General features: G+C 39.5%; 1 protein-coding gene across 1 annotated transcript in view; it reads right to left on the reverse strand.

Moving 5' to 3' along the window:
• The window catches only part of LOC136877027 (uncharacterized), a 308578-nt gene extending 281809 nt beyond the window's left edge, over nt 1-26769 (reverse strand). Inside the window, exon 1 of the mRNA XM_067150826.2 lies at nt 26661-26769. The gene's annotated coding sequence lies outside the window, so the exon portion shown is untranslated. The remainder of the gene's footprint in view (nt 1-26660) is intronic.
• Nucleotides 26770-27071: the final 302 nt, after the last annotated feature.

Here is a 27071-nt window from a genome sequence, read left to right on the forward strand (position 1 = left end):
GTCGCTTGGTAGGCCAACGCCCTTCAGGGGCTGTAGTGCCATGGGGTTTGGTTTTGGTTTTATGTCGGAAAAGGAAATTAAAATCATCAAAACAAGTGCAAAGGATAGTAATGAAGAATAAGGATAAGATGGATAAGAAGCCTGCGTAGAATAATAAAATTACTAGTAGGTTAAAAATTATGCCAAATGTAGTAATATATAAATTGTTGTATAGTCGTGTCACTATATTCTATTCATAATTCAGCCGTGAAGTAAAGCATGTTGTAAATAGTAGAATACTCCAAAAAAAAAAAAAAAAAAAAAAAAAAAAAAAAACACCTGACACAAAAGTTAGCTTTAAATAAGCTACGGAAGGATACATGTGGTCCTAGACAATACAGCATTATTAACGTCTAGGAGAAAACAAATTATATTTAGTGCAGTAACAGTCAAATAATTATAAGAGGAAAATATAATGCACGTATCAAACTTTAACGAATTGCAGTAAAAGAGTGTTCTCTCCCTAGTTTTACGCGATTCGGAACTATTCTATATTATTATTATTATTATTATTATTATTATTATTATTATTACTAAGCGAAACCCTGCTGGACGTTTCATCAGACTAATTAGTTTATTTGATTGAACGACATTTAGTGCTCGAATAGGGGTCAGGCATTTCATTGTGGAGAGTTAAGACTTTTTCACACCTCATATCATCTAGAACAGGATCGAACCTCGTAAATGACAATGTTATCACTTACGGAAATAAATAGTTGCCTGAGTGACTGCGTTATAATTATATTAAGGTATATTTAGAGGAAAATATTATTTTCGGTAAATTTAGCGTGAATTTCTATGCTATTGCTTTTAATTAAAATGTTAGATTACTCGTACATGATTTTCAACTGTTACTGTGAATATTTTGTGTTATGAAATTTCTCGTTCCGAGGTCATTTCCTGTAATAGTTGGTTTTCATGTGATTGTTTGTTGTATTGTTGTTAGGTTATTTATTTAATTATTTATTTATTTATTTATTTATTTATTTATTTATTTATTTATTTACATTTATTTATGCTGGTGCTTTATTTTCGCAGTAACACATCGGAGGTTTCTGATGACACGAGGATGGGAAACAGCAGAGATTGGGAAGGTAGTGGCCGTGTATAAATAGGGTTTTCCCACGGAAAGGAAATCAATCTTGATGTTAAGGACTAGTCGGGATATTTTTATACCTGTGGATGGTTATTACTGTATGCTCAGACATCGTCCTTATAGTCTTTTTCGAAGACACTTGTTACGAAAAAATTGTAGGCACTGTGAGACTGTGAGGCTTTACTTCTCTGGAAATAGCCGGCAACTTTTCGTACTTCTAGTGTAATAAGTACAATATACAGCACATCACGTGTATTCGTTGCTTAACATTGCCATGTCGTATTCAGCGAGATGCGAATTCTTTGTTGATTCAAAAATTCGCTCGCTAGCAGAGTTTGTACTTGCACGTTACGTTTTACAGTATATCCATGATAGTGAGGGCTTATCATTGTGTACTATTTCTACTAGCACACCATGAGTGTATTTATCATACAGATATGAGCTGCGGGGGTTATGTGGGGTATAAAATGAGGGACTTAAGCATGGAACAACTGTTGTACATTTCGAATATCGCGGAGAGCACGAGAGTCGACAGAGCAGAAGGCGTGGAAGGTATTCTATTTATTACGTTTTTCATTTATTTGTCGTATGTTTTTAGTGCTGGCTCTCTGGTGCAGGTCTTTGTAGTTGATGCCATGGGCGACCTGTGTATGATGAAGATAATAATAATGATAATAATAATAAGGTGGGAGACGGTGAGATCCAAAGGGGTCTGCTCAACGCTTAACGTCTCCATCTGACGGACGGTCATCAAAAGAGTCATATGCCCTCACCCCACATGAACATGCCTGATGATTGTGCCAAGACTTTGGAGTTTTGAGCGTTAATGGTGAGACCAAAAGTATCACATGCACTCTGGTAGCAATTGACTGACTGTTGCAATTCCTCTGGCATGAGTGTAGGTAATGTAGTATCGTCTGCATACAGCACCTTGGTCATCTTTGTAATCTGGGTGAGCCTCCGGGAACGAAGTTTTGCTAGGTTGAAAAGCCCTCTATCAAAACGATGTAGCATGGTAGCCAAATATAATGCAATTAGTGTTGGAGCAAGCCCACAGCCTTGTTTCAGTTCATGAAGAATAGGAAATTCACCTAAGATCCCATTCTGATGGCAAGCCTGTCCGGTCAAGCCATCATGGAGGTCCTGAACCAGATCAACAAAGCGCTAAGGACAGCTAAAGTGTTTCAGTATCGCCCAAATAGCAGGTCTTAGAACAGAGTCAAATGTCTTTTCCAAGTCATACAAGTCTACGAAGAGAGGATTCTGTTTCTCTATGAATTTTTCCTGAAGTTACCTTCCACAGAAAATCAAATCAGTTATGCTTCTGGAGGCTCGAAACCCACAGTGGGACGACTCTCAGAGATAACATGAAGGAACTTAAGAAGAATTCTTGCGAGAATTTTACCTACGATAGATAGTAGTGATATACCGCGATGGTTGCCACAAACACTGCGGTCACCTTTCTTGACGATTGTGACGACAGCGGCATTTTTTAATTCACCAGATACTTCTCTGACTTACAACATTTTGAGGATGAGAGTGAAAATCCTAGTTTTGAGGGACTGACCACCAGCTTGAATTAACTCCAGGGGAATGTTATCTGGGCCAAGTGCGTTTCTGGCTTTCAGTCGATTGAGAACTGCATGAATTCTTGGTAAGTTGGCGGAACTGCCATCCACGGTTGTTCGGGACGCTCCAGGATTTCATGGCTGTCAATAAGGGAAGTAGAGTTGTCAGCAGTTTCCAGTGTACCTGTTGAAGAGTGAGATGTACACGGACCACACCGCTCTTTTATTCCTGCGTAAAACTTTCTCTGGTCCTAAGCATCAGATCGGAAGTTCCTGAGTTTTACATTGCCACCAGGTATTCTCAACTTCTCGTATCATTCTCTGATATGTTCCCTTGAGTTCTAAAAAATGTGATTTCTTCGTGTCGGAGGATGGATCTTAAAGATGGCATGGATAGGCCTGAATGATCATCATCAAGCACACTGTACGTTTCAGGCAGTGTCACCCTAGCATAGTCCAGCTCCATGACTAAATGGTTAGCGTGCTGGCCTTTGGTCAAAGGGGTCCTGGGTTCGATTCCCGGCAGGGCCGGTAATTTTAACCGTAATTGGTTAATTTCTCTGGCGCGGGGGATGGGTGTATGTATCGTCTTCATCAGAACTTCATCCTTATCAGGTCGCCTACGGGAGTCAAACGAAAAGACCTGCAACCGTATAATACTTGCAATGGCGTGATCCTGTTTCTTGGAGGTCCATATGTCCGTATTTAAACTTCTCGCCTGGCGAAGTTTTATTTTTCGACTGGTGCTCTGATGCCGGTCTTAAGCCACCTACAGATTTAGCAACATCGCCTCGGAAAGCTCTTTTGAATTCGTACCCGAAGCGACCTGATTGGCTAACTTCAGCAGCTGATAAAATGACGACGGCGCGAGATATCGATTTTTATCCAATTATTTATCAGCATGACCAACCCTTTAATGCTCAGATAACCAGTCCACGTCGTTTCTGACCACCCTGTACCATCATTCACTTATTTCGTGCATTCCACCGTTGTTTACGTTATTCTTACAGAAAGATCATTCCTAACAATTTTAATTTCGCGTGGCTATGTCTAGCCGGGTGCAGCCCTTGTGAGCTGGACCCTCTGATGATTATGGGTGGCGTCTGTCATGTGTAGGTAACTGCGTTTTATTGTGGTAGAGGATACTGTTGCGTATGGTGTGTGAGTTGCAGGTATGTTGGGAACACCACGAACACCCGGCCCCTGAGCCATTGGAATTAATGAATGAAGGTTAAAATCCCCGAATCGGCCGGGAATGGAACCCGGGACCCTCTGTGCCGAAAGCCAGTACGCTGACCATTCAGCCAACTAGTCGGACATTCCTAACAATAGTAAATTCTTATTTTTCATGCCTCACACATTTTATTGTGGTAGAATAATAGCAATAATAATAGTTTGGACCCAACTACCGAGTGAGGGAATTTTAATTTGACGACATCTAAACTACCTGCTTGTTGATTTTGACGTTCTCTCTTATTCTTCCATTTGGCAGAATAGCAAGGGCGATCCTCGGCTATGTTTTACTTTATTTTTACGAGTTGAAACTAAATTTGAAACCAGTACTGATTTGGTTACTGTTCAGGGAACAATGTCTGGCCACCAGTATGTGGAAAGAGTGGTCATGTCCTTAATGACCACTATACCATATGGCATCTTCCACCGTGATAATGCAACAGCACACACTACCTATCAGAAGATAAGCCTTAAAGGACATACGGTTCGTGGACTGGCCTGCGTGCTTTCCTGATTGGTCTCCCACATAGCATGTCTGTAATAAGATGCGAAGGCATTTCATGCCATACCATCCTCCAGCCACGTCTCTTAGAGAAACATGTGCTTCAGGAATGGAGACCTTGATTAAGTGCCGAAACGAATACGAAGGTGAAGCCTCACCCCTTACTAAATTTGCCGTTATCCTGGATGGATTTCTTCCGAAATGTACTACATTTCAATCACTTAATACGTCTCATGATGATCATCACCCCAAATGTTGCCATATGTATAAGAGTATTTCACGTTGTAACACTGTCCACTTCCACCAGTTTACGTGGCTTTGTGAATGAGATATTTTGCTCCAAAATACGAACAGGTTGCGGGTATAAATGGGAAAACCATGTTTACCCAGAATTCACGCTATCGAAAATACTGGTCAGTTAACTCCGTTGGAGCGAGGTCAAAGCAGTTCATCATCCTGTTTGAGTTCGTCAATTCCGTTTGTGAACCTGACCTGCCAGTTCATGAATGTTGAGTTAAAAATGAGAGTGCCGATAATGTCCTCAAGGAACTTTAAACGCACTCAAACTGTGCAACTGTACTCTCTGAGATGGGAAGGTACAAATTAATATCAATGAGGCTGATATGTTAACAGGTACTGGAAGCGGGCAAATTGTCATTTATGGACGTTGTATTCTTTCAAGTCATGTACTTTAATTATTTTCTCACAAATATGAAAAAGTGGTGAGACCCAAATCATTGTTTATACCGAGACTCTCCAATAGAAAGATATTACTTAAAACTACAATTCTATTACCTTAAAGATGTACCCCACCGAGCTCGATAGCTGCAGTCGCTTAACTGCGGCCAGTATCCAGTAATCGGGAGATAGTGGGTTCGAGCCCCACTGTCGGCAGCCCTGAACATGGTTTTTCGTGGTTTCCCATTTTCACACCAGGCAAATGCTGGGGCTGTACCTTAATTAAGTCCACGGCCGCTTCCTTCCAATTCCTAGGCCTTTCCTCTCCCATCGTCGCCATAAGACCTATCTGTGTCGGTGCGACGTAAAGCAAAATAATAGCAAAAAAAAAAAAGATGTACCCACACCCCTCTTAAAGCAATAATCTCCGTTATCTACATTCCCATTTCTCGTAACACACCTGAGACACAACAGCGTAGTCTTCTTTCTTCTAGACCAGTTCTGGGTGAAAGATTTTTTTTTAAGTCATCTCCGTACAGGCCATGAAGGCCCTTGGAGGGGTGGAAGGTAAAAACTTCCATTATCCGTAACTTGATGGGGCAGAGTGGTTAGCTCTACCTGATACTCATTTTCGGTGTAGGCTGAGTGAAACTTAGGGCCATGTGCACCTCCGGAAGTGGAAATCTCGTTTATTAAATTTTTCGACTTCCTGACGGGGATTCGAACCCACGTCCTTCCGGGCGAACCGAGCACGCATTTACCGCCTCGGCCAGACAGCCCCTATACAAGTTTAAGCACAAACAATATGCAGTTGAGTTAACGTTGTAGCAAAAATGCTTATTACAAGGGTGGATAGCTTTCAGGTCGGATATGTAGCAGCAATAAATCACAATGTGTCAAAACATCCGAACAGAACGCCAACAAATCCTATTACTGCAAGTAGGGGTGGGGGTGGGGATAAACGTATTAGGAACGAGGTCAGGGGAACTATCGAGGCGATGGCGGAATGCCTAATATCACAGCAGCGAATGAAAATGGATTGTATATGATGCGTTTCATCAGCTGTTCTATGTCTAATGTTAAGCTGAAAGGTGCCCTTACACAGTAGCGATGGTTGGGTATTAAAAGTGGTGGGGGGGAGGGGGGAAGTGCACAAACATTTCTAGACAACAAAAAGTACCCTTGATTGTGTGATATTGCGGCTGAGGGTATATATCAAAATCTAAAACTTAATAGCTACAAAATGGTAATTTCTTTGATGTTCTCTTACCGAGCTCGATAGTTGCAGTCGCTTAAGTGCGGCCAGTATCCAGTATTCGGGAGATAGTAGGTTCGAACCCCACTGTCGGCAGCCCTGAAAATGGTTTTCCGTGGTTTCCCATTTTCACACCAGGAAAATGCTGGGACTGTACCTTAATTAAGGCCACGGCCGCTTCCTTCCCACTCCTAGCCCTTTCCTGTCCCATCGTCGCCATAAGACGTATCTGTGTCGGTGCGACGTAAAGCAACTAGCAAAGAAAAAAAAAGATGTTCTCTTAGTGAATTTAGTCAGAAAGGTAAAGGTTGACATTCTCCCAATGCGGTAAAAGATCCTAATAGCTTTTATGACATTTTATTCAATGTTATAAATAAAACTTACACACAAGGAACAAAAATTACACATGTTTTACAATGAAATAGAAGTATGACGTGACTATACAATTAAAAAAACATTTAGTACTTGACTAACAAACTAACAGACACTAATGAGACTGCAAGACTGTCGAATGCGCGGGGCAAGTGAGTGAATTATATCTCAGTGTTCATAATCTCGTCAACAATACACCCCTGCTACCCTTCTTCACAACACATGCTACTTGCTGTTACGCGAGTTTCCACTACTTGCTGTATGAACTGGTTAGTCGCGAAGAACGACATTTTATGCGTATTTATGCAAATATATGCGTCACACTGACACAGATATGTCTTATGACAACGATAGCATAGGGAATGGCTAGGAGTGAGAAGGAAGCGACCGTGGCTTTAATTAAGGTACAGCCCCAGAATTCAACTGGTGTGAAAATGGGAAACCACGCATAACCATCTTCTGGGCTGCAGACAGTGGGGTTAAAATCCACTATCTCCCGAATACTGGATACTGGCCGCACTTAAGCGACTACAGCTATCGATCTCGGTTTGTTAATAATTAAATTAAAGGAAAGAATTAGTTGGTAAGCCAACAGGGCTTGTACAATTTCCTTTCTTTTTTTAAATAATGTCTCAAATTCCTGGTCTCAGGCGGCTGAAAGTGTATAAAAATGTAGTGTTTTCTCCACAAAGGGGTGGGGCAGCCTGTCGCCCCTCCCCCCTAATCACCACCACTGTCCTTATATCCTAGTGCAGGATGACGTAAAGCGATGTCATATCTATCAAAATTGAGACAATTCTACGGGAGTGCTGAAGTGCCTCGATCTCCCGAAATGTTAACCACTATAATTCCAGGGTGAGTGTTTGTCCAGTCCTTGTCCCGTTTCTCTACGGGGTCGGATATGAGGTAAGATGACTCTGTCGTGGCGGGATTTTACGACCGGATACCCTTCCTGACGTCAACCTTATCAGAGGAGTTAATGAGATGAAATGAATTACGTGATATATGATAGTAGGGAGAGGGTGAAACCCAGTGCCGGCACATAGCCTACTCCTGTCGAATAGCACTAAGGGATCTGCTCAAGGCTTAACGCCCCCATCCGACGGACGAATCACCATCAACAGCGTCATATGCTCTCACTCTATATGAGCACTGCGGATAGGTTTGGAATTTAATCCAGGCTTTTGGCACACAATCTAGTGATTAGAAATTGTATACCACTGCCTCCCCTACCCTGCCAAACCAACGTTCTGATGGTGAAAATGTTTTTGAGCAACGGGACTCATAGCGGCTAACCTCGGTGTCATACCGTTTAGACCTCAGCACCTTAACGATCATGGCCACCAGGCGGGCTACTATAATTCCAGAGTCAAAAAATTAAAATAAAACTAATTAGAAAATTCGACGGACTGAGCGAGAAATATAACCTCAACACGTACCTTATCAAAATAATAATAATAATAATAATAATAATAATAATAATAATAATAATAATAATAATAATAATAATAATAATAATATATTTTTAAACACTCACCAAGATTGAACCCGTTAACGTCTTGTTTGCCGGGCTGAGCGACTCAAGAAGGTTCAGGCGCTGGCCTTCTTACTATAACTTGACGGGTTCGATCCTGGCCCAGTCCGGTGGTATTTGAAGGTGCTAAAATACGCCAGCCTCGTGTCGGTAGGTTTACTGGCACGTAAACGAACTCCTGCGAGACTAAATTCCGGCACCTCGGCGTCTCCGAAAACCGTAAAAGTATTTAGTGCGTCGTCAAGCAATTATTATTATTATTATTATTATTATTATTATTATTATTATTATTATTATTATTATTATTATTATTATTATTTCTTCGTTTCGGCCAACTAGGGACCACGTCAGTTCAACTGTCTCTTTTTTTTTTTTTTTTTTTTTTTTTGCTAGTGGTTTTACGTCGCACTACACGATAGGACGATGGGAGAGGAATGGCCTAGGAATGGGAAAGAAGCGGCCGTGGCCTTAATTCAGGTACAGCATCAGCATTTGCCTGGTGTGAAAATGTGAAACCACGGAAAACCACCTTCAGAGCTGCCGACATTGGGGTTCGAACCCACTATCTCCCGGATGCGAGCTCACAGCTGCGCGCTGCTAACCGCACGGCCAACTCGCCCGGTACTGTCTCCATTTTCGAGCTTTAACTGACATCCAATGCTCCTGCATTTGTCTCCGGTGCTGTTCTGTTTTCTCTTCAGTCCACGCCTTCCCTGTCTTCAGATTCGGCTTTTCCTGGAAACCTTTGCGCGTACGTAATTTTCCTTAAGCGTAACATCTGAGGAGCTATCAGACGTTGAGACAGCGGTCCCGGTCTAGGAAACCAAGAATTATGGCTGAGAATACACATTTCACCTGGTAACCTGCAGACTGTTGAGCTCCACAGCGGTCGCTTAGTAGGCCAAGGTCCGTCAGAACTATAGCATTAAGGCTATCTTTATATTGACGGATTTAATACTGTATTCCAACAGCATTAGGCACAATACATCGTTCGTTAATGAGCAAGGATCTATCATGTTCATGAACAAAATTTGAAATAAATCCAGATATTTTACTCCCATATGAAATATTTGTTCTGAAAGGGGAACGTTTTATATGGGCTACAAACCGAGTAAAATGTGGTAGCTTTATTTATGAAAAAGGAATTAATCAACATCGTTTAATATTGGTTATGCCATCTACTAACTCGTGGTTATTCTCACTGATATTATTTTAATTCTAGTGTGCGTATTAAAAGATGTTCTTGCTTCAGTGAACTCATTCCCATTTCATTACAAAAAATAGATATTATTATGTTATTATATATATAAATTAACTATTTGACAAAACTGCGTAGTGCTGTACATTTTAAATTAGAGGTTCTGTCGGCCAAGTCAATGTTCAAATGAGACAATTAGATTTCTGCACTGTTGGCAACAACAGTGAACAATCCATTAATAACCGATTCTGTTATATTGCGTCTCTCCCTTCTCCAACGAGCTGAGTAGTGGTAGAACTCTGGTCTTCTCAGCTGAAGTTGTCGGGTTCGACGTAAATCAGACTGTAAGGAAAAAAAAGTAAAATTTCAGGCAGCTAATTGATTTTCAAGGGCCTCAGAATCACAATATTTCCGCTTTGTTGTAGTTTATTTTTCAATTTGCTTTACGTCTTACCGACACAGATCGGTCTTATGGCGACGACGTGATACGAAAGGGCTAGGAGTAGCAAGAAAGTGACCGTGGCCTGAATTGAGGTACAGCTCCAGCATTTGCCTGGTGTGAAGATGGAAAACCGTGGAAAACCATCTTCAGGGCTGCCGAACGTGTGGTTCGAACCCACTATCTCCCAAATACAAGCTCACAGCTGCGCGATCCTAATCGTATGGCCAATGGTGTTTGACTTTATTTTTTAAAAACCACGTGTTTCCCAGACATGCTAGCACAATGTATGGTCTGTAATTGATATAAATAAGCTTTCCAATGGGGAAATAATATTACTGGGTTGTCCCCGAGATTTCCTTTCATATACAGTGCAAAAAAAAAGTGTCTCCCTTTTTAATAATATCAGGTATTTGTAATCGATTCATGACTGTAGCTCAATTTATTTCTCATCATATAAAGATGAACGATGGTTGAATAGAAAATGCTCGCACATTGTAACGATATGACCCGACAGTTTGTGTAACGAACTGATCAAGGGATATAAGCGGTAGTTGAATAGGGATTTTCTTCTTCATCATCATCATCATTATTATGAATTCATTCCAGCGAGCCGGTTAGGATGTTTAAGAACGATGTGCCTCCATTTATTACGGTCCTGGTATGCTTCCTTCCTCTTTAGGACATCCCATGTTTCTGCTTTCTTCTCTAGGTAAACTCTTATCTGATCTAAACACCTTTCTCTAGGACGACCAATAAGTCTTCGACCCGGAACGATCTTTTCAAAATACTTCCTTGGTGTTCGAGTCACGTGCATCCGCTTAACGTGTCCTAGCCACTTCATCCTGGTGACACCCAGCCTTTCTTCCGTGGTCAGGTTGGCCTGCAGATCTTTTCGTGTCTGGCATCAGACAGTCTCCTCAACCCGGTCCATGAGATGTCAGAGATGCTCTGCTTTTACATGGATAATCCTGTCAGGCGCGGGGGTGGCCAACGGTACTGTAGTCGAAGCTACTGTAGCGGCCAAGTTCTGGTGGGACCTAGTCCTATGGAGTATAACAACAGCGGAGGAGGCAACCCGTCCACCTGGGGAACCTACTGTCTTGTGGGAAGAGAAGGGATCCTCAAAGGCTAAGGGAGTAAACCCTGATAGAAAATCCTCTAATGCGGTAGGCTTAAGAGGTCAGCAGAATAGTGTTATTATTTGCTGCTTTCAATCTAAGAACGAGCCTCGGATGGAAGAATAAATTTAGGGATTTCATTTTGCACCTAAATCTACGTAAAACAATAGGCGAGTACTAATGCAACAAAATCACCTCTGCGACCTAGTACTGCCCTCCAGTATGGATAAACAGTCTAATACACGGAGAATATAGTGTGTATAACTTCACCCCGCAGTCGAGAAAATGCAGACCGAAGCTGTGATACAGCGCGGATGCAAATTGTCAGGAATGATTTGCATACTCAACAAGTTTCAGATAACCGTAGGAAAAGCGTACCGTCATGCTTCTGATCCTAAAGCTAGAAAACATTTTATTGGCCCTCAATGGTTCAAAGTAATTGAATAATTTTGCTAAAAGCGAGGTCCACTAACATGCCAGCCAGTCAAATAACACGGGTCATTCGGATCTGACTCCTTGATGCAATCCGACTGTTCTAGCAGTCGGTCCCACAATCTTGCTTATAGGTATGATGTTAACCAACTGAGTCACGAAGTTATTCGCTCACAACTCGTGAGGCGTGAGTACAAATCATGAGACCCAATCTGAATCACGCATGCCGATCACTTAGGTGAGCAAGATTCGTTCTCCCATCTCGGGACTTCTGTCTCCTGTAGTCAGCTCCTCTTAATTTCCGATTCAGAAGTCTTTCATTTTCCTATTAGAAGGAACCTTATCTTTCCAATAGAGTTGGTTGCATCGTTATAGGTCCCGTAACAAAAAGGTTGCATTCGAGAGATGGTGCGTTCGAACCCCTCTATCAGCAGCTCTGAACAGATTTCCCATGGTTCCCCATGTTCAGATCAGGCGTACGCTGTGGTTGTCAATTAACGACACAGTCTCTCTCCTAGCTCATGGTCGCCGAAAATCTGTTAATGCAACGTTAAACTGTTAGTAAATGTATTTATTTATTTATTTATTTATTTATTTATTTATTTATTTATTTATTTATTTATTTATTTATTTATTTATTTATTTATTTATTTATTTATTTATTTATTTATTTATTTTGCATATGGTACAAGTCAAGCCACGCACAAATTGAGTAATATTATGAGACACAACGAATAATTCAAAAAGACAGAATACATATGAAAAGATAAAACACAAAGTAGACATCGAGAGAGATATGTGCAACAAAGAAAAATAGAAGAAAAAAATACAAAAATACAGAAACAAAAATAATGCAAAATATATGTAAATAAATTAATTAACAAATAAAAAATGAAACCAAGCTAAGATATCCAATTGTTGCAGCAACTGAAATGATAAATGATGAATTGGAAGGAAAAAATCACAAAATGATCAATGAAGAAATAGCCATGGCAGTGGTCACATGAGTCCATCAATAACGATTTCACACACATATGCGATAAATTATTTTCAATTGAGAAAATGAATGAATCTAAGTTGGGAGTAAACATTAAGGACGATAACCTTCGAAGGTGTTTGCATTTGTGATCCAGAAGAAAATGTATGTCAGATGTTTTTCCTGTTACTTAGACTGCGGTAGTAACAGCTAGGTATGTTAGATCTTACACAATGAAGTCGTAATGAATTGTTTCTAGTAGCCCTCCTCGGTATTGTTTTCGTATTTAATGATGGAAGCCTGGTCGGAAACGAAGTAAACATGACTCTGGGTGAAGACGCAAAGAGGGAACCTACTAGCAGAGTAGGATGCATGAGAGAGAGATACAGAAGCTAATACTCGGTCACAGTGGTGGAGGAATGGAACGTGACTAAAATCGAGGAGTGTGTAAAGCAAATACTGTCGATTTGCATGTGTGTGAGGTCCTTGCCAGTCCATGATCTACAGAGCGTTGGTGCTTTAGTGTTCGGTCGACCCACCAATTTCTCAGTTAACAATTCAAATGGGCATGCAGTTAGCAGGTAGCGAATTTAATTTCATGCATCCTTATAAACTGATTAGGATTCCTTGGAGTTTGTTATTTAACAATACTCCATTACGTCCGGAAAATATTCTCTGGCATAATCATTCTCATCTACAGGACGCTTATGTGGCCCGCAAAATAGCTAGACCGGAGCAAATACTGCCAAAGATGACGCGCACAAATAAGAGAAAATAACAAACCGCCCATCATTACGGTCAATAGACTCGTATTGAACTACCTGAGCATTAGATGTATGACCAGGATATCGTAGGCTATAGATTAGAGTCCGCAAGTCCAGTTGGGCCCTGCATAAACGAAGTACTATAAGTACAGCAGTTGAGCGTTTAAACAAATTACTGTGTCGAAATACTATTTTAAATGTACCAGACTATATACTTCTGTACGGCACACTGCAAAGTAAGTACAGTTTCCAAACCGCAGCAAAGTTCGAAGGACATATGATTAGGACAGTAGTCAATGAGACTGTGAAGGCTTAGAAGGGTATTATTACTGCCAGCGCCCTGTCGTCTGAACGTCTCAAAGTACCTTTAAGCACCGACGATTATTTTCAAGAGGAAACAGTTACTCAGAAAATGCCAAAATCACAAAAAGTAGTAGCTTTAAGAAAATCCACAAATACATCTTGTCACGTCCGAGTTTATTGGTCTTACTCGGATACTCTCTTTTAGCCTTCAATCATTTTACAGCTTTCAGACGTTTAGGGACAGGGTAAGCAGAAATAGGATGTCCAGAATATTAGTTTCAGTTTTGGCTTATTTTGGGAACTGTAGACTGCTCTTCTTATACTGCAGTATTAGTACTGAGAAATGCGTAGTGCAAGCGACACATATGGACGATAAGTGGCAAAAGAAAAAAAACCGGAAACCTATTCTAAAGAAATTTCATAAATTAAATGCACTTTTCTCTTCGAAAAGTGTTTTCGAAGCAAATCCCACGGATTAAGATTCAAGTTTACGAGGTTCACCAATTAAAAACCTGAGATTAGGACAGTTTCAAATCACGCAATCGACAATACAACTCTAAAAATGTGACTGTGGTGTTGACGACACAACACTTCCCCATGGTGAAGTGGAACCAACGCAACAAATATAGTTATCTGATCGCGCTTTGTGGTTAAATTGGACTTTCGATTATACTGGCATCATCATTCGACACTTGTCAGATGATCCTGATAAGAATAACTTGGGTTTTTCAAATCCAGTACTCAGAAAACGCAGTATGTGACGAGAAAGTCATTTTTATCTGAAATGCCTAAAGAACACGTTGAAAAAAGTGAATGGATACTATATTCAGAAAACAAAGGTGGCACTTTTTCCGCACTCCTTGCAAACTCTTTCATCACGTTGATTATTCCTTCACACAGACATTTCTGACTGGAGAAGTGCAGTGCAATTATCCGAAAATGAGCAGAGTAATTAACACTGAGTGTGCTCAAAGAAATATTTCATGAAAGGAAGAACCTTAGGGAATGTTCATTCTGCTGTACATCACCATCACTTTTACGTATGCGATTACTGAAAATAAGTTTTACGCCTAGTTGTGAGAGACATTTGTTAGTGTTCGTAAAGCTCACCTTATTTCGTGGTGGGGAAAACAATGAAATGTTAAAAGTAAAGGAATATGCAAACTTTATTGGACTTTTCGAACTTATGGCTGAATAAACTAAGTCCTAAATAATCACTTCAAAACACACGTTAACCCAGGGAGTTAGAAAAAAAATGTTATCCAATAAAAACTATTTGCAATGAACTTACTGATCTAACGCGATAAAATACACTGAAGGCAATAGTGCAGGAAATTAAGATACCCAGTAAGAATCCGATTATGCTGACTCATCTCCTCATATAATAAATTCTGATGAGCTTGCTCTAAAACTCAGGTAGATCTGTGTGACTGTAACGCCTGTAGAGATACTCATAACATCTGTCCGACCGTCTGTTCACTCATCAGGTGAACTGAAGAAACACATTCTGAACACAGCATCATCCCTAACATTCCCATAGAAGACATAAGTGGCCAGTGTTACGACAATGCATCAAATACGGCTGGACAGTATTCAGGGTTACAAGCTAACATTCAGGCTCACAATCGTCGGTTCACCAGAATTTGGCTGAAACTTAAAAGTAACCTAATACAGTGTGACAGCGATGAAAAGTATCTTCCTAAAAATTACCAAATTACCAAGCACACGCTAGGGCACTGTACACATAATAAAGCTTTAGAAAGTTTTCTCAAGATTTTACCAGAAAACAGAGATTAGGCTCAAGTTAATGAGTTGCATAAGTATTTTCGGATTCTTGAAATAGCCATTTTATCTATATTTTAGACTGATATTTCAAACCTCGCTCAACATGAAAATGAGGTATGAAATGTGCTACTGCTACACTAGAAAACTTTTTGCATTTGTGTAATTCCCTCGAGAAGTATGTTGAAGGTCTTACTGAAGGAATTGAATTTTGTGAGGAAAAGGGATGAAGCTATCCCAGACAGAGCGTTACCAAATAGATACACAAAGAGAGACAAATGGAAGACCAACAGTGGAGGAGATCATAATTACGCAGAATTTTATGGAAAATCAGGTATGAAAAATGCATTACTGGTAATAGTAGATATATTAGAAGTCGGATGTAGTTAGATAATATACCGAAAATTGTGTAAAAGAAGTATCCAGAGTAAGTAGCGTATAAAGTAGTACAAGAATGTGTCCTCACCAAATAATTTTTGAAGGACGTAATATTGAGTAGTGGACATGATGGCGATGATAATGGTGATGATGATGATGATGTGAATTCTGCTGGTGAATATTTAAGACGTATTCATGAACAATATTTTTTTAAATTCTAAAACTGACATTACTTCGAGAATTTTTATCAATATTATGCCATCAAATCAAATCAAGAACAGTGGTCATTCCTTGTTTAAGAAAAACAGCTCTCCAAAATTCAGCGACGGATGGTGGACTTTGTACCTTTGTGTCCTTCAGAGTGAATGACAATGCCGTTTGAGCCATTGACTTCGAGGCACTCTTTCGCTAGATTTCTGATAGAAAGTCCAAAAAAAGTGTTTTAGATGAGTTCTCTTTTAAATCAAAATCATTGTTTTACTGAAGCTCAATGGCCGGTGACTCTTATGTTTTATTTTTTATAATTTGCGCTACGTCACACCCACAGAGATAGGTCTTGTGGCGACGATGGGACAGGAAAGGGCTAGGAGTGGGGTGGAATAGAGCTTGGCCTTGGTTAAGGTACAGCTCCAGTATTTGCCTGGTGTGAAAATGGGAACCCACGGAAAAACATTTTCAGGGCTGCCGGTAGTGGGGCTCGAATCCAAAGCTGACAGCTAAGTGACGCAAACCGCATGGCCATTCGTTCGGTGATGTTCAAATTAGAGTGAATTTGTTTTGTTTACAAACGCAATTAGTGAGAGTGAAGTATCATAACACAAGGCCTTAACAATAAGAATAACAATGTTAATAGTATGGCCGAAAACCGTGTCCAGCCTAGCAGCATATTTTTTGTTAAATAATCCCTGGAATATACAGCGCAGTAATACGCCTAAAATAAATCAATAATGAAATGTTTTGGAGAAAATTGCTGAAATAGTGACGGCCACCAACATTTCTAGAGCTTCTAGGATTACTGCAGAAACAGCTCGGAGAAGTAAGTTTTGTACCAACATAATCATCTCTGAATCAAATGAGTCCACCTTCACCATTAGCCCTACCTTTATACAAAAATTACTGTGGCACTGGCTTATGGCGTATGAAACCCAGAGCAAATATATTGTTTGTCATCAACCACCGAATCAGATACTTCAATCCGTATTATCCTATCAGGTTAGTTGCTAAAAAGAATAGGAATGAGTAACTTCTGAATTGTGTACCTAGTTTATTATTTCTATACGAAATTGAATCGCTTATTCACGATATCGCAATATGGATTCACAATTAAATTATGAAATCCGTTGGTTAATAGAGAGATCATTTGTAATACCAGTTTTATTACACTGAAAGAATTCAACAGTTAACATGTAGATTTACTTGGGAATTGCAGTTCCATGTTTAAATCAAGAGTTATCGATTTAACAGGAATATCAATGATTTTTTTAAATTAGAAAAGAATGTTCAGTCCTACATGAATGTAGGTTGTGTGAATGAAACTACAGCGCATTGTGATGATTTTAGTCTATCCTTTATCAAGTATAAAAAATACATTTGCCTCGTTATATGTGTGTTCTACTTGTTTATTCCTTTCATGTTGTCGAATATATTTTGATGTTGTATTAGCGATTTTTATTCTACGGAGTAGTAATGGCCACTTTTCCCCACAATCTGAAACTTAATATTATTTAATTCTTTACAAAATTTGTTTGAAATGAGGAGCCTGTTTCGCGATTCACATCCTTAACATCGATTTGCAGAAGGTGGAACATAACTAAGGAACTTGATTTTCCAAAATGACAAGTAGGCTATGAAAAACTGAGAACGAATTAGTGGGGGGGGGGGGTGACTTTTGTCCCAAAATATAGATAAGTTGGCGTACACTTCATCGACAGACTATCGAAGTGAAGGAGGATTATTTGTGCCGGTACAAGATGATCGTAGATAGACATTCTGACACGAGAAACACGGGTTTTGGAAATCATCTCAAATCCGTAAAGGTAGCCTACAGTTTTCGGGCTACATGTACAACTTCAAATAAAGTGTTTCTGTCTCGCGCTTCTGCTGGTTCAAGGAGTGATTGTCCCAGGGCCTAGGAGTTTGTAATGGGTAATTCTGAACATACTGTAAATGTATTTGTCCTATACACACTTCACCAATAACCTTGAGTTGTTCTATTGTGTGAGGAAAGTAACACGAAGCGCTGAGGACAATTTGTGGTGAATGCTATCAATCAAACTCGTTCTAAAAGCATAGAAGTGCACCCTTTTACTAGTAGAGTGTAGATAAACGTCCGTGTATTAACTAGCGAAGACCGAGTGAGTTTGCTATGCTGTTCGAATCACGTTGCTGTGACCTAGCATTCAGCAGACAGTGAGCTCAAACGCTGCTATCGGCAATCCCGAATATGTTTTCGGTAGTTTCCCATTTTACAACGGAAAATTCTGGGACTGTATCCTAGATAGGACATATCTGAGACGATAGGACGTAAAACGAATAGCAAAAAAAAAAAAAAAAAAAAAAAAAAAGGAAACTAGTCAAGAGGTATGGTCGTGCTTATACTCTGGAACCTACAAATTTTCAACCAATTTACTTCCTGTCAAGTAGTCAAAACTTTGGTGTGAGGTGATGTTTACACTGATCCCAATAAATAAATAGATGCAGCAAAATTATTCGAGTAAATTCATGATGGAGCCTTGTGCTGAAGTGAAAAAGTAGTATATCAAACTTGTGTACAAATAACCTGATGGTGGAATCGATTTCGTGCAATGATCGCTCAGCTGTTTACATTGAACAGAGTGAGGCAGTGCCCACCTCAAAAATGAAATGAAATGAAATGAAATGAAATGAAATGAAATGAAATGAAATGAAATGGCGTATGGCTTTTAGTGCCAGGAGTGTCGGAGGATATGTTCGGCTCGCCAGGTCTTTTGAATTGACTCCCGTAGGCGACTTGCGCGTCGTGATGAGGATGAAATGATGATGAAGACGATACATACACCCAGTCCCCGTGCCAGCGAAATTAACCAATGATGGTTAAAATTCCCGACCCTGGCGGGAATGGAACCCAGGACCCCTGTGACCAAAGGCAGCACGCTAACCATTTAGCCGTGGAGCCGGACACCTCAAAGATATGTAGATATTAAAAGTAGCTTAATCCATGTTAGCGCCGAACACAAGTAGTTTGGAAAAAGGCCAAGAAGAATAATAAGAAAATTAATTGGTGCCCTTGATTTTAATGTAAAATAATTCCTTTGAAAGGAAATCAGTTTTTCAAACTGTACTCTGAAAAGTGAAATGCACTATGAAGTACAGGCAGAACCATCTTAGATTTCAGTAGTTAATAAATCCAACTCTCGTAACTCAGCTGCAGGTATTTCGAACTACTTGAATCTTAATACATTTATTGGGATGTTCAGCGCTTCATGATGTTAGATTTTGACTTTTAACTACTACATACTGAATTGATATTTCAAACTTATAATTTTCATTTTACCAAAACAAGTATCATTTTGAGTGAACGATTTCCTGCAATCATTTAACTATTTTAAACTTAAGTTTCTAGTTTTTAAGTTCATGTGGCAGACATCGATCGGCGAGTTAAAAATACTTTTGTAAATCTTTAAGTGTATATACAGAAAACCGCGGATAAATAACTTTGCTTCTGAAGGACATCCCTGTGGTGTACTGGCAGTATGCCTGCTTCTAACACGGACAGCCTGGGTTTGATTCCCGGATGTACAAGCATTCTAGTTCTGGCCTGAGGGCTGGAACGGGATTCACTCATTCTTTTGAGGAGCTATTGATATGACAGGCACATGGCCCGGTCGCAGGAGCCTAGCAGTAAGGCTGAAGATGTCTCACCATATATATTGGCAGGCCAAGGGCTTAAATATCTCTCACCTTACAAAAAATCTTCGAAATGATTTGTACTGAAGTTAAATATTGTGAGTCATATTAATCATTATTATTAACATTATTTAACTGGTAGAAATATCCGTCGTTTATATCATTTACCTGAACATTGTAATACCTTACGAGTGTAGAATTTATGTTTCTTTTTTGGCCACTGAGTCAATTGGCTACACGGTTCAGGCCATGCAGTTTCAAAGTTTGTATTCGACAAACGTTTGGTTGAAACCCCAGTATCGACAGCCCTGAAGCTGCTTTTCCACAGTCTCCCGTTTCCCATCAAGCAAATGATACATTAATTAAAACCATGCCCCTTCCTTTCCAGCCCTAGCCTTTCTTATTCAATGGTCGCCAAAAGTTTTTTAACTTGTAAAAAAGGAAGAAATTGTTTTTGTCTGATCGCTTAACTTCGTACTAACAGAAGTTTTCGGTGACGGTGACACAGAAAAGGACTAGCACTTTGTTTGGTGTGAAAGTGGGAACTGAAAAAACTCATGTGCAGGGATACTTTCTGAGGGATGGGTTTCGAACCCACTCTCTATCGAATGCAAGGTCTCAGCTACACGGCGCGTACCTCGTAGCCAATTCATTGCATAACTGAAGAATTATCAATAGTTTCCGATGTTGCAGGTAATAAAACAATTGAATTAACAGTGCAGTTTGAAACGTAAAATTTGCTGGACAATCTGAAAATGGGCATGAATGACGTTTTAATAAAAGTTATTAAGCGTGTGGTATCTATAAGGATCTGCACAACTAAAGCTCCATATAGTCATATGTCAATCATTATAGATTAATTTGCAAAAACGGTAATCGAAATAAGGGTGAAATGATTATCATATTTTAACATACGATCGGTAAATTACAATGAATGCATTATCATCCACGACCAAAGAAAATATGACAGGATTTATAATTAAGAAATGTTTTCAAGTTAAGTGAACTAAGCAGCCTGGATTTATAGCATATCAGCAAATTCCTCATCTCGGTCAAAATTATTGCGGTTGTTCCAGTTTATGGAAGCGATATGCCAATATCATTGTGTCACGGTGGGTTAGACGAGGTGTTCAATTTGAACCTCAGTGAAGGATGACCCATCCAAGACAAGGACACATCGCATTCAGGCACGTCTAGCAGTAAAAGTAAAGCAATACGATGAACTGTTAACGATAGGTTACCCCTACTTCTGATGCAAACATAATAGCCATCATTCTATTAACCACAATTTTATTAACATTACTTTTCCGAAATTATAGACAACTAGCAATATTTCTGAAGTGCAAGTACCGCATGTCCAGTCGTTTGCTAATGGGAGTTAGATTTGATAAATATATTTTCTCCCGGTAACCTTACTTAATACATGTAAGAGATCTAAAATCAAGCCTAGAAGGCTTTACAGAAAGCAATGTCGTACCCTTCTACGAGCTACAGACAAGATAGTAAAAATAAAGCCTTTGACCTCAACAACCATGAAGTAATTATTGAAATTGAATCAGTAACGCATCTTTTAGACTAGGGCCTCTCAGGGTGCATGCACCAGTGCATTGCACCGTGCAGGTGCAAAAGACGTCTTCACTTGATTGACCAGAGTGCAGACCCCCACTCCTAGATTTGGAGCAATAGCTCTGTCTCTCTCTTTCCCCACGCCTGTCTCGCTCGCTCCGCCTGTCTCCCTCTTCCTCACTAGCTCCGTAGCGCTCCAAATCCGAGCCGAGTTGAGCCGAGCTTAGCCGAGTCGCTTCGAGACGACGCGCTGGACCGAGCCGAGCCGAGTGGGACCGATGCACTGTGCACAGGACCTCTACACCTCAGTTTGCACGCGTGAGATTTTGGGCGTTTGAGAGGCCCTGATTTAGACTGTGTAAATTACGATACTGGCGTCAGAGCTAAGAGATCACTCAAATTTAGTGAGTTCATCAAACAAATTAAAAGAAAATTTCAGTAACTTTATAACAAGCAAAATTATTGTGGACGGTACACACAACGACAGATTACAATATATCAGGTAATTATTGCAACGTTTCACAAATAGAGGAAACATCGGTAGGCGTTAGAAACATATGAAGCTTAACATAATGAGGAAGTCCGTGTTCATAACTGTAACGAAACCACTTTCAAAACTATCAAGATAATCACGGAAATGCACTCAGGATCTCAGAATTCAAGAAGGACTTTTAAATTTAGCAATATAATTACATGCATTCAAAACTCATCATGCCTTGAACGCCTGATTATGGCACCATCATCAGTTTAGGTGGTTTTCCTTTTGATGGTGGTGTTTTGTGAAGAGATAACTAGCCCCCAATTTTGAGATTTAACAAACATGAATTTAAACAGGATGAAAAAGAAAAAAAAATAGATAAGCCACAGGTATTAAATTGACTTGTATTATTTGCTTATAGCATCAATTGGTGTTATCCTCTTTTTTTCAACGATTTCATTCTAGCTTTACATAATAAAGATAAAATTAGGGTTTAGACGTTTCGCAATTAAACTTGGAGTACAGGGTCTCACATATAAACCCAGACTGAACGCACGGTGTTTTCACTCTGGGCTACGGCAGCTGCAGAATGGGAGGCGCGAGCATAGTTCTTGACCTTGCAAGCAGCCTGCACGTGTTCGACCTGGCAAGCATCAGTCGGCAGTATGAATTTCAGCAATTAACACGAAGAGACTGTTATCATTGCAACACCTTATTTTCGTACGTAAATGTTCTGATTTCACCTTTATGGTGGTGTGAACAGTCATAACTCCCTCTATTGATGTGCAGAAAATCCTAATGATATTTATGAAGTCCCTCATTATGACAGGAAGATTGGTGTTTGGTGTGCTGTTAGTGCAAGACGAATGAATGGGCCTATTTTATTCAAGACAACTGTAAGTGCAGAGAGGTAGCAAGATGACATTTTGAAGCCGTTCTTCCATCAGTTAACGGAAGAAGAAAATTCGCGTGGGCAGTTTCAACAAGATTCAGCCCCTGCTCATAAGACTCCCTTCTTACGATCTCGGAAGTGTTTGCAAACAGAGTGATCAGTGGTGGTTTATTTTCCCCTCGTTATCCAAATCTAACAGTGTGTGATTTTTACTTGTGGTGTAAACTGAAAGAAAATATATATATCGAACAAATCCCCACACATTGGAGGGACTGAGAGGAAACATTACGAATGAAATCAGAAACTTTACAGCGGCAGAACTCACTGGCATCATCCAGAATGTGGCTATCAGATACAATACAGAAAGAACGTCGTTTCCAGCATTGTTTATAAGGTAAGATTTCATATAAGATTGTATACACGCTTAACGTAGGGCGGCCGCGCGGGACAGAAGTTCGGCAGAGGCAACTGCCGAAGCGCAGAGTGCAAACACAGTGTGTTCGGTCTTAGTTTATATTAGAGACCCCGCATTGCCTCTCATTGGGTCCTTGATTTTATACGAAATGGTTCAGCTAATTGTTGGTAAATTAAGAAACTCTGTCTGGACATTTTGCTATCATGTTAGAAATATAAAAATTGTTACTCCTAAATAAAGAATACATATTAAGATTCCTATAAACATATTTCATGAATTTATCATCAGTAGTTGAATTATACAGATTTTTTAAATCTTCTGGACTGATGACCTTTCTTTATAAAAGAGTTTTACAACTTTTCCTATCATAATAGAAATGTAAAAATAGTTACCATCAAACACAAAAAAAAAGAGGAATTAGGATCCTTCCGAACATATTTCAGATATTTATCATCAGTAGCTGAATGATACCGATTTTTAAAATATTATGGACTGATGACCTTTCTTGATAAAAGAGGTTTACAACTGAGTAGCATAAAAGTAGGGCTCCAGTCCAGATAGATGTCCTTCCTCTAACTTTTCGATCACAATATGACAGTGAAAGAGAGACTGGGGTGATCTCTTTTCTTTATATAATAATAATGTTATTTGCTTTACGTCCCACTAACTACTCTTTTACGGTTTTCGGAGACGCCGAGGTGCCGGAATTTAGTCCCGCAGGAGTTCTTTTACGTGACAGTAAATCTACCAACACGGGGCTGTCGTATTTGAGCACCTTCAAATACCACCGGACTGAGCCAGGATCGAACCTGCCAAGTTGGGGTTAGAAAGCCAGCGCCTTAACCGTCTGAGCCACTCAGCCCGGCGATCTCTTTTCTTTATAAAACGATGTGATGACCATTCAGGATGAGAAATTCAATGTTAACTCAATTTCGAAAAAAAGTGACTGATGCCCTTTCTTTATGAAGCAATTCAACACAAAACTGATATGGAGGAAAGACTGCTCCCCATATCTTTCTCCAAAAAAGTAAATCCCCACTTTACAGGGCTTCCAAATTAAATACCACCGTTATGAGAGAGCATAGATTATGCCCATGAGATCAATTTATGCATTCTAGTATGGCGTCTTCTTCGAGCCATGATGCTGCCAGTACATCTTGAAGATACCACACTTGATATGCGGAGCTGGATGTGATTCAAGAATGATAGGGAAATTGCTCATTTCAGTTGTGAAATGGGAACATATTTGAATGAAGGTGTAGCCTGTGTGTTGAATTGGTCGTGAGGTGCCACAGTTCAATCGCCAGCACAGTCACTTGGTTTTAGGCCACTGGATTATTGTTTGTGGGCCCCACGTGAAGAACTGATGTGGGAGAACCCTGCATACATTTAGAAAGATCTCCCAGCAGGAAGTGCGCTTCTATAGGTGATATCCTCCATCGAGCACATGATGTGTTCCTGAACGTCTAACTGTCCACAGGCCAACGAGTAGAACTGTGTCATTAATGCAGAGGTGGGCATTTTGAACACCTTCTGTGCGATGCTACCCAGTAATTGTGCACAAAACTAATTTTGGGCCTCTATTGTATTCTCTACTTTACACATGGGCACATCCTGCAGTTTGCACTTCAATCAATCAATCAATCAATCAATCAATCAATCAATCAATCAATCAATCAATCAATCAATCAATCAATCAATCAATCAATCAATCAATCAATCAATCAATCAATCAATCAATCAATCAATCAATCAATCAATCAATCAATCAATCAATCAATCAATCAATCAATCAATCAATCAATCAATCAATCAATCAATCAATCAATCAATCAATCAATCAATCAATCAATCAATCAATCAATCAATCAATCAATCAATCAATCAATCAATCAATCAATCAATCAATCAATCAATCAATCAATCAATCAATCAATCAATCAATCAATCAATCAATCAATCAATCAATCAATCAATCAATCAATCAATCAATCAATCAATCAATCAATCAATCAATACTGATCTGCATTTAGGGCAGTCGTCTAGGTGGCAGATTCCCTATCTGTTGTTTCACTAGCCTTTTCCTAAATGATTTCAAAGAAATTGGAAATTAATTGAACATCTCCCTTGATAAGTTATTACAATCCCTAACTCCCCTTCCTATAAATGAATATTTGCCCCAGTTTGTCCTCTTGAATTCCAACTTTACCTTCATACTGTGATCTTTCCTACTTTTATAAACGCCACTCAAATTTATTTGTCTACTAATGTCATTCCACGCCATCTCTCCGCTGACAGCTCGGAACATACCACTTAGTCGAGCAGCTCTTCTTCTTTCTCTCAATTCTTCCCAACCCAAACTTTGCAACATTTTTGTAACGCTACTCTTTTGTTGGAAATCGCCCAGAACAAATCGAGCTGCTTTTCTTTGGATTTTTTCCAGTTCTTGAATCAGGTAATCCTGGTGAGGGTCCCATACACTGGAACCATACTCTAGTTGGGGTCTTACGAGAGACTTATATGCCCTCTCGTTTACATCCTTACTGCAACCCCTAAACACCCTCATAACCATGTGCAGAGATCTGTACCCTGTGCTTAGTACTTAGATTTTATAAAACTAATTGAATACAGTTGGTCTCTCTTGCATACTACAGTCTGACACCCAGCACAGATACCATGTTCCTATACTTGAAGTGATAGACCCAAAATATTGTTCCTCAAAAATATGGTATTTCCTTCACAACACCCTGTATATTCTATGGACTTCTGTACCTCTATAGTAAGTTTATCAAAAAGATTTTGGGAAACACAAATCCCTCCACTAATAAAAATCCACGGATCATTAGTGAAAATTTCAGAGGAATATCAAGTCCAGAGAAGTAGCTCTGTTGATTAAATATTAAGCATAATGCTGAGAAATCAAAAAATTGTCCTCGAAAGTATTTCCGAAAAGATAATATGCTGTTTAGAAAAATACGTACAGGGGGGTCAATAATTTCGCCCATACAGAGCTTCCAACAATGATCAAAAAGTGTTTCTGTAACGCAAAATTTATGTTACATAAATAGAATAACGTCTGTTGAAATTATGGTATTTCATTACCTATTTACCCTAAGATTATTTAAAAAAGGCCATTGTGACTTCAGTCTTATCTACTATTATTGGTTTTTGTATCAAAAGGCAATGTTCCATTTGAAATATAAACTTCGTGCTATGAAACCAGATTTAGCCATTGTTGAAAGTCCTATATGAGCTACATATATAATTCCCTGCCTACATCTCCATTCTGTGGAAACTGTGTATCAATTGAATATATAATTTTGGAAATATTTGCATTGATAGATTTAGATGGTTACCCCTGTGTAATGCCACTCCTCCTTCAAGACCAAATAATTAATGCCGTTATGTTCTCTAAGTTCTGAAGACTGGGAACAACCTTTCGAGTTTCACTTGCTGAAGACATTATTCAGTAACAGCTAACGAAAATCAAAATATATGTATGAAATTAAGGAAATGGATGATGCGACGAGAGAAAGTAGTATAATGTCGTGTGTCAGATATTTCATAACATACGAAAAAAAGTTTATCCAGGAAGTCCCCTATGAGGATTGTCTGATAAATAGATACAGCTTCCTTACAGAGGATATTTCAATATTGCCATATGATTATTAACAAGGCTGTGATGGACGAATAAAACTCCACGCAAGTAGAATAAAAGGAAAGAAATATAGAAATAATGAAACGAAGTACATACTTTTACAGGCGGGAGAAAGCCGTCCACCAGAAGCGACAGGAGTCATTGACGGGTGTATAGGGAGGTCAAACGAGCACGTCTTCACTCGTCAATAGTCTATGCCATACCTAAAACAAAGTTCAGAGCAGAAAATTACCATACAATATATACAGCACATCATACTCAGTACATAATGGAATTATTTCTTGATCCACAACTTATCAACGGAAAGCAATGGCAAACTACCTCACTCCTCATCTTGCCTAGTATGCCGCATTTCGTGATGCTGATGATGATGATGCCTGTTGTTTTAAGGATCCTGACATCTAGGTCATCGGCCCCTGATGGTACGAAATGAAATGACAAATTAAAAGTTTTAAATCATCCAAACCAAACCAAACCAAACCAAACCAAACCCCATGGCACTACAGC

This window comes from Anabrus simplex, chromosome 7 (assembly GCF_040414725.1).
Source record: "Anabrus simplex isolate iqAnaSimp1 chromosome 7, ASM4041472v1, whole genome shotgun sequence".
Lineage (NCBI taxonomy): Eukaryota > Metazoa > Arthropoda > Insecta > Orthoptera > Tettigoniidae > Anabrus > Anabrus simplex.